This window comes from Nipponia nippon, unplaced genomic scaffold (genome assembly GCF_047370975.1).
Source record: "Nipponia nippon isolate SJK-2023a ecotype South Korea unplaced genomic scaffold, ASM4737097v1 scaffold_20, whole genome shotgun sequence".
Classification (NCBI taxonomy): domain Eukaryota; kingdom Metazoa; phylum Chordata; class Aves; order Pelecaniformes; family Threskiornithidae; genus Nipponia; species Nipponia nippon.
In genome coordinates, this window is record NW_028262337.1 from 8,489,939 (window position 1) to 8,507,906 (window position 17,968).

The window sequence follows — 17,968 nt, forward strand, 5'->3', positions numbered from 1 at the left end:
GAGGACCTCTGCCCCCCTGATCCCCGTCAAATGGCCCATTGACTCGGGAGGTGTGAGGAGAGAGGGTGCCAGTGAAGACTGAGGCAAAAAAGTTGTTGAGTACCTCAGCCTTCTTGTCTGTTGTTACCAGCCTGCCACTTTTGCTCATCAGAGGGGGAACGCCTTGTTTAACCTTCCTTTTCTGGTTAACGTATCTGTAGAAGCCCTTCTTATTATTCTTTGCATCCCTCACCATGTTCAGCTCCAGCTGAGCCTTGGCCTTACACAACTGGGCAGTGTCTCTGTACTCTTCCCAAGATACCAGTCCCTGCTTCCACTGCCTGTGCATTCTGTTCTTGCCCTTCAGTTTGACCCACAGGTCACGGGTCAGCCATGCCGGCCTCTTCCCTTCCTTGCCCGATTTCCTGCACCTGGGGTTCGAGAGCTCTTTTGCCCTATGGAAAGCATCCTTGAAGACCTGCCAGCTCTGTTCTGCTCCCTTGTCCCTGAGGGCCGTTTCCCAGGGGGTCCTGTTGATAAACCCCTTGAAGAGCTGAAAGTTTGCTTTCCTAAAATTCAGTGTCCTGACTACACTCTTCACCCAACCCTTATCTCTCTGGACTGTGAACTCCACCAGTGCGTGATCACTGCAGCCGAGGCTGCCTCCAATCCTGACATCACCGATGAGCTCACTTGCATTGGTGACCACCAGGTCCAGTACTACATCCCTCTGGCAGGGCTATCTATTACCTGGCTTAGGAAGTTGTCCTCCAGGAGTCTCCTAGTTGCCTACCGCCTGCCGTGTTACTTTCCAGCGGATGTCAGGGTGGTTGAAATCCCCCATCAGGACAAGAGCCTGTGAGCACAAATCTTCCTGTCGTTGGAGAAAAAAGGCTTCATCAATAGGTTCCCCTTGATCAGATGGCCTGTACTAGACCCCAACCACAAGGTTCCCTTTGTTGCCTCGGTCTCTAATTCTTACCTATAGGCTTTCAACCTGCTCATGGCTGTTCTTCAGGAACACTTCTTCACACTCTATCCATTTCTTGACATAGAGGGCAACGCCTTCGCCCCTCCTACCTCGCCTGTCCCCTCCTACCTCGCCTGTCCCTTCTGCAACGTTACAGGCTTGGGGAAGAGTGGCTGGAGAGCTGCTTGGCAGAAAAGGACCTGCAGGTGTTGGTCAAAAGCTGGCTAAATATGAGGCAGTAGTGTGCACAGGAGGCCAAGAAGGCCAACGGCATCCTGGCTTGTATCAGAAATAGTGTGGCCAGCAGGACTAGGGAAGTGATCTTTCCCCTGCACTCGGCACCGGTGAGGCCACACCTCGAGTATTGTGTTCAGTTTTGGGCCCCTCACTACAAGAAAGACATTGAGGTGTTGGAGCGTGTCCAAAGCAGGGCAATGAAGCTGGTGAAGAGTCTGGAGCACAAGTCTTCCGAGGAGTGGCTGAGGGAACTGGGGTTGTTTAGCCTGGAGAAAAGGAGGCTGAGGGGAGACCTTGTCACCCTCTACAACTTCCTGAAAGGAGGTTGTAGCGAGGTGGGTGTTGGTCTCTTCTCCCAAGTAACAAGCGATTGGACTAGAGGAAACGGCCTCAAGTTGCACCAGGGGACATTTAGTTTGGGTATTAGGAAAAACTTCTTAACGGAAAAGGTTGTCAAGCATTGGGCCAGGCTGCCCAGGGAAGTGGTTGAGTCCTCTTCCCGGGAGGTATTTAAAAGGCAGGTAGATGTGGCGCTTAGGGACATGGATTAGTAGTGGACCTGGCAGTGCTAGGTTAATGGTTGGACCTGATGGTCTTAAAGATCTTTTCCAACCTAAACGATTCTGTGATTCTGATTGTACTCAAGTCACAATGTAAGGTAAATGCATACAACCCTTTGTAGGTAAGTGGAAACTTACTGGACATGCATCAAGCTGCTGGAAACTTGTTGGAGTATTGCCTGCTTGGTGCTGATGTGACCCTTTTGCAAGAAGCAGAACCAATTAGCCTGGGCTCTGCACTGCATCAGCCATGTCTGCATGACTTCCAGCCACAAGAAGAGATGTCTTGTGTCTGTCCGCAACAGAGGTAAATGTACTCTCAGTATATGCACATCCATCAGATCTTATATGGGATGGCATATGAATATCTATTTAGAGCCAGTTAAAAATTAGCTGACTTCCTTTGGCAGTAAAGGACTTGCTTGAAAGGACTACTTCTTGTAAGCCAGACACAAAACCTGTCTCTTGGCCTGTTAAATGCAAGTACTTATACAGCTCAGGAAAAGGTAGACACCGCAGAATAAAGTTTTTTGTGGTGGGCAATCAGTAGTTCAGATAGATGTCCTTCACATTTCAGAAGCTGGGTAAAGAGGTTGCTTGGTACAATGCTCAGCAGGAAGCTGTTTCATCGAGCAGAAGTGCTGGAACAGTTTCCTGCTTCTGTCTCTTTGGGTCCACAGGAGGACTTGCTGCATCACATTCTGAGTCTCTTTTTTCTACTCATGCAAACGCTTTTTCAAGTTAATTTAGTGACTCCAAATCAAATTTATTTAACCTGAACCAGCCAGTGCCAAATGAAGTTTTGATGTAGTGTCAACAGAGGCAGTATCATGTCCCCTTCTTGAACACAGCATTTGAACAGGGACAGAGAAGGGAAAATATACTTTTTAGAAAGAATTCTACCGTAAATACACAGTAGTACAGTGCAGTTCCTATCCTGCCATAGCAGGATATGTGCTTCCATGAAGGTTTTCACCAAGGCTGAAAAAGGGTGTCTGTGTATTGCACTATGAACTCTGGAACACAAACAGCGTCTGTTTCATTTTTGAACAGTTTATAATCTTTGAAAACCTGATTTCTGCAGCTCTTTATAGGCACAAGACATCTTACTTTAACTTAGTAGTTCTGTAGATTTGAGGAAGCCCTACCTGTGAGTGCAAAGTCCTGCATCTCATGTCTGCAGGTGTCAGCAGCATGCTACTGAGGCAGCTCTTGGAGCAAGGCTGGTAGATCCACCTGTGCAGCCCTTCAGGATCAGGACACAGTAGGGATTAACCACTTGTGGCTCTTCTGTGTTAGAATAAGTTTTCCTTTGCCTCAGAGAAGATAACCTGTGCTCTGACACTCACCAAGATCGACAGCGGGCCAAACAAAGAAAATGCGTTTGAGCTCAGAATGAGCTATACAAGTAACGACCTAGTACACAAAGTGAAAAGTTTGGGGCAATAGGTTAGTTCAACCAACGAGACGAAGCATTACTGTCCTGAGGGTGTGCACCAAACATGCTGGGGAGTAGACAACGCTCTGGCTGTGAATTCAGATTTCACAGGTAAAACCACTGAAATGTCATTGTGCAGAAATCTTTGAGAGGAAGAACCTACTTGAAGCGCAGATTGAAGAGATCATTCTGTAAGCAGCTAACATATTCTAGTGTTTCAACACCCTCACTATAAAAAATTTCTTCCTTATATCTAATCTGAATCTACCCTCTTTTACTTTAAAACCATTACCCCTTGTCCTTTTGCAACAGACTCTACTAAAAAGTCTGTCCCCATCTTTCTTATAAGCCCCCTTTAAGTGTTGAAAGGCCACTATAAGTTCTCCCCAGAGCCTTCTCTTCTCCAGGCTGAACAACCCCAGCTCTCTCAGCCTTTCCTCATAGCAGAGGTGCTCCAGCTCTCTGATCATCTCCATGGCCCTCCTCTGGACCCACTTTAACAGGTCCATGTCCTTCCTGTGCTGAGGGCTCCAGAGCTGAATGCTGTACTCCATGTAGGGTCTCACCAGAGCGGAGTAGAGGGGCAAAATCACCTCCCTCAAACTGCTGGCCACGCTTCTTTTGATGCAGCCCAGGAGATGGTTGGCTTTCTGGGCTGCAAGCGCATATTGTTGGCTCATGTCTAGGTTTTTATCCACCACTACCCCCAAGTCCTTCTCCCCAGGGCTGCTCTCAATCCCCTCATCACTCAGCCTGTACTGATACCGGGGATTGCCCTGACCCAGGTGCAAGACTTGCACTTGGGTCTCCCATATATCTTTTGTCATATCTATGAGTGCCATGAAAAGACTCAGATGCCCTTGGTAACTTCAAGTGGTTCTAGACACCTGTGTTTGTACAACCAAATTAGTATTTCATTAGAGCTGCTTTACACTAGAATGCATGAGTCGTTCATGGAAATAAAGATTAGAGGACACTAGCTTGTCACTTCCCCAGTAAAGCCAGGATTCTGTAGCTTTAGATCAAACTATATTTTTTTCTCATATTTGTTTAGCTCATTATAGCTCTGGACCTTGGGGTTGGCATAGGCTTTTTTGGTCTTTTGCTTTTCTTGTCTCTCAGTTTTGTTTCTCAGCTGTTGATCTGCCTCACAGACCAAGACAGAGTTTCTCCAAGTGGGCTCATGGAACTGAAGTATGTTTGGCAGATAAAAGATGCAATATATCCCCATGTACTGAATGTAGCCTGCACAGTAATTTTTCCTCAGAGCCATATGGGCTGCCTTTGAGGACACAAGCAAGTCACCAAGGTGCCAAGCCACCTTCCATCATTCCCCTGCAGGAAATTCCCCACTGGTTAACCAGCTAATTCAAGTGAAAGAAGGGTGTGTCATCTTGTGTGTCATCATGAACTGCCACAGGCAAATATGTGTAGTGGTCAGTCACAACAGGACTACTGAGGTGTGGTAATGTATCAGGGCAGAGGTTGGTACTTTGGGTATGGTTGCTAAATTCTTGAGAGTGTAAGCTTCTGTTGTATTGCATCCCTAGTATTCAGCAGTCAACACTGAGGCCATGAACTCTTAATGAGCAATGGGACAAATAAGTCGAGGAATCATCTTTCAAAATCAATTCCCAATTACTTTAAAATTAAGACTGTTTTTAATGAGAAGCATATGGTGTGTCTACTTCAATTTCATTATGACTTTATAAGAGCATTTGTGGGCAAAGTGTCCCAAACCCATTTACTTTCGGTACTAAAAAAAGGATTGTGAGTGAAGTAGTCTTGGCAAACTCTGAGTAGATGGTCTTTTTTGAGTCCCCAGTGTGAACTGTTATAATTTGCACTTGTATCACATGTAAAAAAAAAATTCCCCTGCAGGAATTCAACAACTCTTGCAGCAAAGAAATGAAAATGCCATCTATGCTGTGGATCAGAAAGCATCACATTTACTTAAAATTACAAAAGTTTTACCCATAAAATGAAAATTTCCAAAAGAAAAGAGGTGTAAATGGAGTTCTGTAAAGAGTGCTTACCTGAAACTTAAACTGAAATAAATTGCAGTACTCAGGTACATAGACCCACAGCATTCAAGATCAATTTACTATGGAAAAAACTGTAAGACTTGGTAAATTTGATGGCGAGGGAACAACAGTCATTGGGAAGCTGAGACAAAGGGGAGGCCACAGGAGGCATCAGGCAGTAGCAAATCTGGACCACAGGTGAACAAAAGAAGGCAGCATTGTAATCTCTAGGAGCTGAGGAAGAGCAGCTTCACTTTTCTTAGGGGTAGTACATTGCTGAAATCCTCATGTGAGGCTCAGCAGCTGAAGTCTGGAAGTCTCTGACCCAGAAATCAGTGAACAACAATCAGCAGACAACAGCTAAAAAAGCCAAATGTGTATGACATGGGTATATGACAAAGTGGGGCTCAAATTTTTGAATCTTTTAACATTACAGCAGCTAGACAAGCACCTAGAAAATGATTTGTTCCTAGCAGTGGCAGGCTTTGTTCATCCTATAAGTGGTGCAGTTAAGCTTCTATGTTTGTGCTACCCACTCTTCTGAATGCCTTTTTAGAAGACTTTTATTTCAGTAGCACTAAAATGTGTGCAATGAATAAGAAATAAATTGAAAATATATCATGGGTTGTAAAGGTTTCTAGAATTTTAAAAGGCACTTCTGGATACATTTCAAATTAAACAAGATGCAAAGCAGCTCTTTTATATTTAAGCCAATGCCTGCAGACTGGAAAAAAAAAATCCTATCTGTTACTTTCCTTGAAATAGTGGAAAGGCTAAACTTCTCACACATGTCTGTTTCACATGGGTTCCTTTTGGACTGAGTGCAACAGGATGGCTATCTGTCAACATGGGTCAGTCGGGAACCAGGTTCATCAGCAAAGAAAATGACACCATTGGGTGATGCTCCACCCTACCTGCTGTTCAAAATGATGCTGTCCTCAGACTGAAACTGTTGAGCTAAAACCTCTAGGGAACACATGAGAAACATACAAGTGAAACATGGAAGCATTCTTTGAGACAGAATAACAATACCTGTCAAGAGCATATTAATTTAGCAGGAAGGGAAAGGAAGGGGGAAGAAGCAAAACATAGCGTCACTCAACAAAGGTTTTAAACCCTGAAGAGCGAGCTATTCCTATGTAAAAAGCCACAGACATTATGGTGATTCCTAAAGGTGAGGGACCTCTGCCCACCTAAGCAAAATTGTCATGGATGTTTCAGAACCAAATCCTGCTTTCAAAGTTATTGCCTGAGATTCATTTCTCCTTATGCTTTTCATTAGCTCAGTGGATACCTTGGCTAATAGCCTTCCCATCTTTTTTGCACCTCTCAGATTAGCTGCTTGAGTCCTTTCCCACTCTAGAGGCACTAGCTATAAGCCTCCCCATTCCATTCCCCAACCTCTTTACATTTTTGCACAAGCCTAGACATCCTTCAGCCTCAATCCGCGAAAGACTGGGACCTTGCAATGGCACTTCCCGCTTACTCTGCTTCCTCCTGGACATTTCCATGCTGTGGATTACAAGGCTAACATGAAGCAAAATGTGACATTAATTACTTAGGTAAGCTAAGTCATGAAGCATGCCATAGGTGCTGATGGCTATTCTTTGGTCCTTTGGGTGCTCATTATTATTGTGCTGAGAAGTATTTTCTAACAGAAACTTTGTTGCAGAGTGCTTTTGTGCATTTGTTGAAGGTTCATGTAATTTACAATTGCTTATATATGCATTAGTTTTACAGATATTTCCTATATTAGATATACCTCAAGGAATACCTGGTATACCATGGCAATACCAGATATTTTTAGTTAAAAACTAAGTAGAAAAAGATGCACATAGTCCAAGCAGACTCTTTTTATTTAAATTAAAGAAAAAAAGATTAAATAGACATGGTCCTTTTGTCTTCTAAGTAGAGCTGTAAGTAGACAAGACTCCTTAGAAGTCTGAATGATCTATGGAACATGTTTCATATAAAACAAAAATTTAAATTCTCTTCTCCCTCAGAAAATCTTCTCTATGTGTAAACTGGTAACTCTTCCTGTGAAAAGATTTCCAACGTGTGCATGATAAAACGCCTAGAGATATCTCATGCTGGTGCTGGTGTCTGTGCTATTCCCATTTATGTTTCTAAAGGAACACACAGTATTTGGTGGAATAGTGTTGCTTTGAAAACGCTCCCTAGGCCAAAACATATCGTCAGCATCACGTACGCAGCAGAAGAGTGTGTGCTACATTCTCCCCTCTTATATGAAGCAACGAAAATGTTTGCAGATAGGAAATAAATGAAAATAAAATGGGTTACATAAGTGTTTTCTGGTAAAATATTCTTTATATATCAGAAATCTGTTGCCATAAGTAAAAATCTCTGCTCTAAATCAGCAAACATGACTTACTATAAGGGAAACTGTCCAAATCCATGGCATTTGTTACCCTTTAAAGCTAATCCAGTCCAGTACTTTTCATAGCTTTGAGCACTTTCTATTTTCTCTTGACATCATTTCAAGAGCATGTGAATTAGTGACAAATAGACAAAATCAAAGTACTTTGTCCCCTAGAAACTCACTAAATCTTCACATTTGCAAATTTGCTTTAGAGACCCTATCCTCCTTTTCTGTTATTCACCAGGGTGTATTCTCCTAGGCATTGGGTGTTTTTTAAAGTTCAAGATGGGAGCATGACTAGCCCATTCTAATTCCATCATGCTAATTTGCTTTAATGTGACTTCAATAAAAGAAGCCAATGACATCTCATAACATGAGTGGTTCAAAACTATGACATTTTTCAACTTAGATTAGTAGTAATGCTCTAACATAATGTTCCTGAGATTTTATGGTCTTTCATAAACTGAAACAATTTTGCCCCAGATTTAGCAATCATATTTTTCTGCTGCGTCTTTTCCAGTATTTCCAGTTACAAGTTTATTAAAGCATTACATGATCTTTCTGCACTGCATGTATATAACATATAATATCTTTAATATTCTATAAGCAATGGTCTACATCCAGACTGTCCACCTGTATAGGCATGTTGATTGGGGCACTGTTTCTTTTATCTGATAGCTACATCAGCAGAAGCCTTGCTATGAATGTAGCTTATACTAGAACAGACAGAAAAATCTTACTGCATTTCCTCTATGGCGCTCTACTGTTTCAACTAAAATAGTACGGTTGAAATTACAAATTTTTTTAAGAGAAGTAAAGGTGTCTTTAACTGCAGATGTTAAAGCAATTTACAGCTGTAAATGTATATTATCTTCACTTAAAATAGAAAATAGAGGAACAGATAGTGACTTAGCAGCAAGGCCTCTACTGCCTCTAGAACCCAGGTCTTCTAAGTCATTTCTGATAATCTTGAAATACAGTGTCTACTAATATGCAAACCAAGTGTTGTGATACTCCACATGAAATAAAAATGAATGAGTCTGCACTAGAGGAGCCTTATTTCAACAACAATGAATTCTAAAAAAAAAAAAATATGAAAGGCCTTAACAAAAACAATTCATTCTGTAAAAAGAATGGAGACCACAGTGAAACAGGTGAGAGTTTCTGCAGAATGGCAGTACCAGCTTTTGACTAGAGCCAGCTGAATATGGTGTATACGCAAGGATTTCAGAAGCAGACAAGTAAGTCGAGGTAAGCACAAACATTGATAATTACCACAACAAAGGAAAACTAAAGGCATTAAAGGAGAACTATTAGCAAATAAAGAAGGGTGAGGGTATGGTAGATGAATTTATCCTACACATTTGTTCATGTTGGACACCAGAGGGGACAACAAGCATGTAATAAGACAAAATGTTCATGACAGTCATTCAGGAACTCATCAGAAGCCTTTGTGCTGTTGCTTCTTCCTTTGAATTTATAGTAGCGTTACGTGTCATGGGGGTAAAAGACTAAGGAAGGTAACAATATTACCACTAGAGGAATAAAACTGTAGAAGGGAATATCTTAATGTTTCACCAGCTTGCCTTGGAGGCAAGCACTGTACTGAAACCTGAACTTCAATGCCACTGGAAGGCTGCATGTGGATTAAGCTAGCATGGCCTTTCATGTTACAGCATGGAGCTGCAGTGAATGGAAGGGAGAAGCCTAAGAGATTTCTGTCTGTAAGACTCTGGCAGTGCCCTTATTTTTACTTCTGCATCTGACCTGATATGGGTGGTTTCAGGCCTTTGGTTTCACTGCTCTGCAAGTAGTGCTACCTGAGAACTACTGGGCAGTGATGCAGAGGGATGGCCATGGGAATTGCTGCTACATGAAGTAATGGCTTGAACTGGCTGAAATACACAGCATGGCTGTGGGAAGGAAAACAGGAATGATGCCTTGTTGTCTCTGTCATGTGTTGGAGAGAGATGAGGCTTGGAAGGTGTCTCAGTGTTGACCAGGTAGGACTGTGAGGGATACACACATATCATATAACTCTTACACAATCTTAAGGTTAGAGTAGAATTCCATTTTATTAATCAGTTTTGAAACACACATGACCAAAAATAAGAGGAAAACTGTGGAGAGAAATGCTATAAACAATAAATGTGGACTCTTTTTTTCCGATTCTTTTATTCTCTATTCTTTCCTTTTCTACGAAGGCATCCCTACTACTGTTAACAAACTGTAAAACTAATCACTTATTCACTTTGCAACAATACCAAGAGTTTTTAAATGTTTGTGAAAGTTCAAATTTATGAAAATTCCAACCAAAACAGATTGTTTTTCTGAGGCTATTGTAAAGATCATTAAATTCTCTAAGGTAGTAATTGATCACTGACAGAAATAACTGAATTAAAAACAGAAAACAAATTGATTGTTTTTTTACATAGAAGTCCATGAAGAAAACTGAAACATTAGTACAATTGTTTCTACACTTATGTTGAATCAGTGTAAGAAATTAGGTGGGGGAACTGGAAGGCCTGGCCATAAGTAAAGATATTGGCATAGCAGGAACCTCAGAAACGTGGTGGAAGGAAGGGAGTCAATGCAACACAATATCACAGTGTGAAAGATATAGAAAACATCGCGTCAGTCATGCCAGCAATCGACCAATACAATAGGTTATAAACCTTATCATCCAAACAAATTAAAGAACTGACCATATTACCAAGCAGCACAGCATCTACACAGATTAAAACCAGAGGCCTAAACAGAAGGAATCTGCCTGCTAGGCAGGATCACAGCATTGCCCGTGATGCACTAAAAGAGATCAGAGAGGCTTTAGGAGCAGGAATACAAATGTATTAAAAGACTTTCGTTATCCTGTGTGTATTGGGCAAAACTCATGCCAGGACATGAAGCAGAGATGACATTTTTGGGCACCAGGCATGACTGCTTTGTAGTACAGGCAATTAACAAGCCTGCAAGAGGGAGAGCAGCCCTCCAACTGCAGCTGAGAAATGTGCAGGATCTGACTCCAAACCTTTCAGCTGAAAAAACACTTTGCAGCGATGACTGTCATGTATTTCCATTTCACAGCCCTACAGGAGTGCCAGTATCGCTGAACACCTATGCAGAGGAGTTTTATGGAGTTGAGAACGAATTCTTCAGAAAGTTGAAATAGTTTTCAAAACAGAAAGGATCATAAACTCTCAGAGAAGCCAAAAAAGAGTTTGAAGAACAAGTAACTAAGGGAATCAAAGATGCTATTGCAACCTTCAGGGGTATTAAAATATCTTGGACAAGATTCACTTCAGAGAGTCCTAAAGCACCACATGACCAGAGCACCTCAGGAGCACCAAGTAAGGGCGTCCTTGAGGGCACCCAGCAAGACCAAGACCTCCGCAGAAATGCTGACGGAATTTTTTTGCAGTGCTCATGGTGGACGAAACTGGGAGATTTCCAACTAAAACCTTTTTCTGAAGAGGAGCAACAGAGGTTTTTTTCTTCTGAAATGGAAGCAACTAGAAAAGAAGTTATGGTATGAATAGTGAAAAGGGATACTAACATTTGCCTGTTTCTACCACAACCTTTTCCACAATTGCTTCATATTCATAGAATCATAGAATCGTCAAGGTTGAAAAAGACCCTTAAGATCATCGAGTCCAATTGTGAATGGATACGCATACATACTCGTCAACTCATACAACATCGAAAAGTGAGCTGTAAAGTGATGAAGCTTGCTGATGGTAAAACTAGAGGGAAACTGAAAAATCACAGGACACAGGACAGAGTGACAAAATCAGTGTAGGTAAATGAAATTGATTTATAGGGTGAAAAGCATTCCTACCTTCACATTTAAAATAATGGCTTCTGATGTGTCCTTACGTTTCAGGAAAAAGCGCTTGGGGTTATGATGACTCCAGGAAAACATCAGTTCAGTAGCTGGCAGCAGTCAGAGAACAAACGAAATGTTAGGAATTATTACAAAAAAGCATAAGAAACAAAACAGAAATCACCGTACTGCTGCATAAGTCTGAGGTTCATCACCGCCTCAAGTAGCGTGGGCACATACGGAAAAATCTTAGAGAAGGGCAACAAGGGCAGTTAGAGGCACTGGGCAGCTTCCATGCAAAAACCAAGCCAGTAGGCTGGGATTCCTTATCCTGCAATTGAGACTGTTTGGGGAGAAACATGATTCACATCCACAGATTAAGTGAAAAAAAAACAGTGTAGAAAAATGAGAAGCTAAATTCAACGAAGATGAATGAAACTGATGCACAGAGTGAAAAATAGACCTAGTCTCTGCCAAGGCAAGAAATAGGAGCTGTCAAATAAAGCTGGATTCGAAACAAACACGAGGAGGTGGTGCATCACAGAATAGGTGGCAGATTAGTGGGCTCCTTGCTGTAGGATGTTGTGGATGCCTTATGAGTCCAAGTGAGGACAGAGCAAGTACTTAGAAAAGAGAGCTCTGGAGGGTTACTGAATAGACAAAGCAAAATATGCTAAAAAAATTAATTGTATTGGGAGGCTGGGAAAACACCATTGATGCTGATCCCATGGGCATCCATTTAAGGGCAACTATTGCAGATAGAAAACAGCATGACAGATTCTTGATATGAACCAGTGAAACCATATTTATAGTGTAGGTATGAATTTTAATTTAAAAAAAAAGTAGCAAAGAACTTTGATTATGGGTTTGAAAAAGAAGAGGTGGCTAATCAGAAAAACTACTTTATACAGTGGAATAGGTGGAAGATCATTCTGAAAAGACGACAGTTGTACCCAATACTCATCACATGTACTTGGAGTGGTTAAGTGGGAAGAGCACTCAATTGAGAAAAAAAACATAGCTAATTTTAATTTTCAGTGCTGTGAAAATGACAGTCAGGGAAAAGAGATCTTCCTTAATTTTTGAGGGATTAAAAAAGGTTTTTTTATTTCACCATTTCTAAGTTTTCATGTGTATTTCACCTATTGTAGGTTTAAAATACACTAAACCGCACCAAGACTTTTTCTTTACTAAACTGAGCTTGACCTAAATCAGGAAGTATTGCATGGCTTAAGGAGAAATCTGGTCTCCTATGAACTCAAACTCACCCTCCAATGAAAATATCTTAGATAAACCTTGATGCCTACTTCACAAAAAGAAACCTCTGAGCCATCTCATCATCACAAATACATTGTGCTGTAGTCCATTAAAAACTGAGATTTCCTGGAGGATCTGAGTGAGTTTTCATCTTAATAGAAGAAAGGCATTTTTTACAGGAAAAACAATCACTCATTGGAACTACCTCACCAGGGACATAGTAATTGCTCCTCAACACTGGTACTTGATAAAAAGATCCCATTCCCTAAGGACTTCTGAGTATAGCATGTGTTATACATATTCCAGAAAGCCAAAGATGTTAACAGAAAGGTCCCTGCGTAACTTACACAGAGACTTACTACTCTCAGTTATTTTAATTTGACCAAAATATAATTAGATGATAATATTATTGTGAAAGGGTTGATATATAGCTATTTACTCTAACCATTCTTATCACAACAGGACATTATCTACGGCAAACACTTTTTTGCCACAGCTGTAGTGTAAATAATTCAGCTTTAATCAAAAGCCACATCTGGTCAGGTTTATATAGTAAAATGTCATGTTAAAATAAGGCTTACCCCACCTGCTGGTCTTCCACATGATTTCATGGTGGAGAGCACCACATTGAAATGGTTGCACGCAAGGCACAAAGGTGAATTCAGATATAAGGCTGAAATTCTCATTTAAAAATACATCCTTATGTTGCATACTAAGCAGAAACTTAGCCTTTGTTTATCAGTGTTTACTTCTATGCAACACTCCCACTGCTATCATTTAACAAGAAGTCAGTGGGAGTTGCATGTATCACATGCAGCACAAGACAGCGTTATGCTTGCTTTTATAATCCACAGATGGTCATTTGCAGGGCAATAATATTCTACCATGTGTCTCAAGTGTAGTGGGGTGAGTATGCACAAATGTAGCTAATGTACTGGCATGGTATGCCTGCACAAAACAAAAGGTCATATCAAAAGAATAACCGCATGTTATTCTAGATATAAGGAAGAATTTTTTTCACCATGAGAGTGGTAAAACACTGCAACAGGTTGCCCAGGGAGGTTGTAGATCTCCCATCCAAACATTCAAGGTCAGGTTGGATGGGGCTTTGAGCAGCCTGATCTAGTTGAAGATGTTCCTGGTCATTTCAGGGGGGTTGGACTAGAGGACCTGTAAAGGTCTTTTCCAAACCAAACCATTCTATGATGCTATGATTGTATGTTGGTGTTACTGTAATGCACCTTGCGATAGAAAGCTAGAGTGAAGGAGTGTGTTGTGGCATGATTTAAAGGCTGTGACTTGGTGCTGTGACAAACTGATTGGCTTATATAGTGGCAGATAAAAGCAATGGGGTCTTCCTCTCTCCTGTCTAGAAATTAGGTAGCATTTTGTCATGGGCAGATTTTTCTAGGATGCCACTTTTCTCCCAATTAGAAACATCTACTGTCCAGTTTATAGCTAGCCATGGTCAGTTAATTCTCAGCTGGTTTTTGCCAACATTTTCTTTCAGCTGAAATAATTATTTTCCTTGTAGACCCCTAATACCTTGGTGTATTTACATGTTTGCTTTTAGCTTTTGCTTTACTAAACCAAGTAGGCCACTGTCTTTTGGAAAATTTTTAACTGAGTGCAATCTGCAGGCAAGTGTGCAAATTCCAGTCGCGACTTAGCTCAGGTACAAGAAACAGCAAAACCAAAGGAGCTCAGAGCCTAATTCAGGATTATTTGCCTTACTTCACAGCAAGACTCTTTAGTCTTTACTGAGTTCTCACCCCTGTTTCCTCCAGTTTGACTAATAATTTCTATGTGACTTCATATCCGATCCTTACTGAAATTCAGAGAGAGATTGTTTTTCTGTGAAAAAGCTTTAATTTTCTAATGAAAGATCAATACTGACACAGTCTACCTTTGATCAGCCCATATGTGTTTTATGTTATTTTACATATCTTTAGCTGTTATTCTTCTCAAGATGTCCTAATGCTTTGCATGCTATTGAAATCAGGCTAATTGAATAACAGTTATTTGGATCTCTTCTCCTCATCCTCTTCCTCTCCTAAAATATAGCTATTTTATTTGCCATTTTGCAATCAAGCAATGTAACACTCTGCTCACTAGGGTTCTTTTAAACACTTTTTTCTGTGCCTGTGATTCAGGTATCAGCTTTTTTTATCTTTCAAATGCGTTATCTTCTTTAAGTTTTGCTTCCTTTTCAGCTGAGATAAAATCCAGTGCCATACCCTCATTTACATTTACCAACCTACTTTGCCATCACAGGACTTTTGTATTTGTTGAAAACTGGTGCAAAATACATACTTTGTCTTGGACCCATATCTAGATTGTTTTTAACTTGTATCCCACACTCACTGTAGCTACACTCCTCCATTTTGTTCCCCTTTCATTTATGAGAGCAACAAAGCCTTTGCTACCTGTTTTAATTTCCTTCTCAAGATCAACATCAACTTCACATTTGGCAGGTGTCACTTTGCCCCTGCATGTCTTGGTCTAAAAACACAGCTTCATTTGTTGGTCAGTTGAGATCTTCCTTCTGGGTCCTTGGTTACTCTGTTTTATACCTTGGGGTGATTTTTCTTCTTCCTACAAGCTCTTTCCAGTCTCTGAAAGCTGAATCCAGCATCCCAGCTTTACAGAGACTTCATCACCAGCATAAAGGAGACAGATTAGTTAGTATGACAGGCAAGAATGAACAGAGAAGTCAGGGAAGGAAAATATGCTGAAACTTGGAAAGCCAGGAAGCTGAAATATTTGCTTCTAATAGATGATCTTAATGATAGAGTCCCCTTGTCTGGAAAACTGTCTGGTTGCAGAATGTTGTTCTCTGAATATAGATAATAGATATTTTATTACTTCTTATAAAATGAGAAAATCATGTTCTGTTAAGTCATCTCTTACACTAATGACCTTTTCAAAAATGTATAATATTGCTAGTATAAAATGTTCTCTTCTGTGAGGGGTAAACTTTTATTATCAGTAGGCTTCTTCAGTGCAGCATATCTATCTACAAACAAAATATTATTGCCAATAATCTTTGTGGTTCCTGTACCAGCAGATTATCATTGACTTCAGAGGAAAGTACTGTCAACAGATTTGTCAACAACAGCATGCAAAAAAAGATATTTCCATGTATTTTATTACAAAATTACTTTTAGTCTATTAAATATTTTTCTGATTGTTGATTATAGCTGTTTATTTTGACAGCAGTGACATATTTGTTTTAAAGATTTTTTGAGAAAAGTAAGTTTGTAGTATCTGACACATTTCTCATTAATCTTGGGCTATTTCTCTCTCAATTTGTTCCAATTACTTGTCATCTAAATTGTCAGATGAGTTCACCCAGAAAAGTTAGTCCAGAAAAGATGATATAACCATCAGCTGGTCAGATGAGTGCCTGTCAGGTGGGAACTTCCCTTTGTAGCTTACTAGTACTCAGTCAGGCTAAATTTAGAGTGGATTCGGTGGAGTATTCATCTCCCTTAATCATTAACAGGCATAGATAGTTCAGCTTAACTTCAGCATGATTGCAAATACCTCCTTAGGAGAAGACAAAAGGCAGGATAACAGGATAAAAATGATTACTGCAATTCAAGATTAAGGGTCTGAATGGAAAATTGTACAGGATCTGACTTACAGTGCTTTTGTCTACATACTGTTGTCAATCCATTCATGTCAATAAGCATCAGCTTTACGTAACCTAGCCTGGAAAATATGAAGGAAATTCCACTGTGAACTGTTATATGAACAAAACTGGAAGTATGAACTTCAGTGACAATTTGGTGCTTCAACCTGAGAGGTTTTCAAAAGACAATCCCTGTTGGAAAAAGACATAGGTAACTGGATCAGACATAAAGTGGCAGAAGGAGCAGTCAGTATGAAATTCAGCCCTAAAACATGTTTTTGCTGTGTGAAAGACAGACATTGTACATGAATTGAACATTTAGTATCTAGAAGATGTGCTGAGGAGGAGCCTTTAGGACATCAATATACCAGTGTCTAACAAAAGTAATGCTTTTAATAACCCTACATGCAATGTGAGATAGACTCTTTCTACAGCTGAGAAATGGCCCCAGAGAGTTACTTGCTAAGGAGAATGTGGTAAAAGATTAAGAAAAATGTTCTATGGAAATCATTATAAATGTTTCACTTATTAAAGAAATAGATAACATTCACTGTTTTATAACAGATTTGTGACCAGCTCAGAGGCATTTGAATACAATGAGGCTGGCTTCAGTGGGAGAAAAAGATTACTGACCAGGGTTTCCTTTGCGTAATATGCATCCTCACAAACAAATCTTTACACAGATCTGTGGTATGAGCACCACAGCATGGAACTGGAAATAGAAAGCCTGTCTGAAATAAAAAACAGTAAGGATTTTTTTAGAGAACCTATTTGAGCTGCTATGTCAGATCATCACCGTGGGACATTCATGCTCCAAGATAGGAGCACAGCAGGCAATTCACTGTGCAGTTCACTACAGAGTTCACCTGAATGACTGGCTCTGGTGATCCTAGCTCAGGTGCAAGTGTCTGCACTGCTAGATCACACTGATGTTCACTCCATGTAGTAGAGATGGGCAAAAGAGCACAGCTTTTCAGGAGGGCATGTATGTGTATGGGCATGTGTGTGCATGTATGGTCAGGTGCAGAGAATCATTGTCCTAGCACCACATAGAATCATAGAATCATAGAATTATAGAATGGTTTGGGTTGGAAGGGACCTTAAAGATTGCCTGGTTCCAACCCCCCTGCCATAGGCAGAGATGCCTTCCACTAGACCAGGTTGCTCAAATCACCATCCAACCTGGCCTTCACCACTTCCAGGGATCCACAACTTCTTCGAGCAACCTGTTCCAGTGCCTCACCACCCTCATAGTGAAAAATTTCTTCCTTATATCTAATCTAAATCTACCTTCTTTCAGTGTAAAGCCATTAGCCCTTGTCCTATCACTAATTGCCCTTGTAAAAAGTCCCTCTCCAGCTTTCTTGTAGGCCTCCTTCAGGTACTGGAAGGCTGCTATAAGGTCTCCCTGGAGCCTTCTCTTCTCCATGCTGAACAACCCCAGCTCTCTCAGCCTTTCCTCATAGGAGTGGTGCTCCAGCCCACTGATCATCTCCACGGCCCTCCTCTGGACTCACTGCAACAGGTCCATGTCCTTCTTATGTTGGGGAGTCCAGAGCTGAATGCAGTACTCCAGGTGGGGTCTCACCAGAGCGGAGTAGAGCGGGAGAATCACCTCCCTCAACCTGCTGGCCACCCGTCTTTTGGTGCAGCCCAGGAGGTGGTTGGC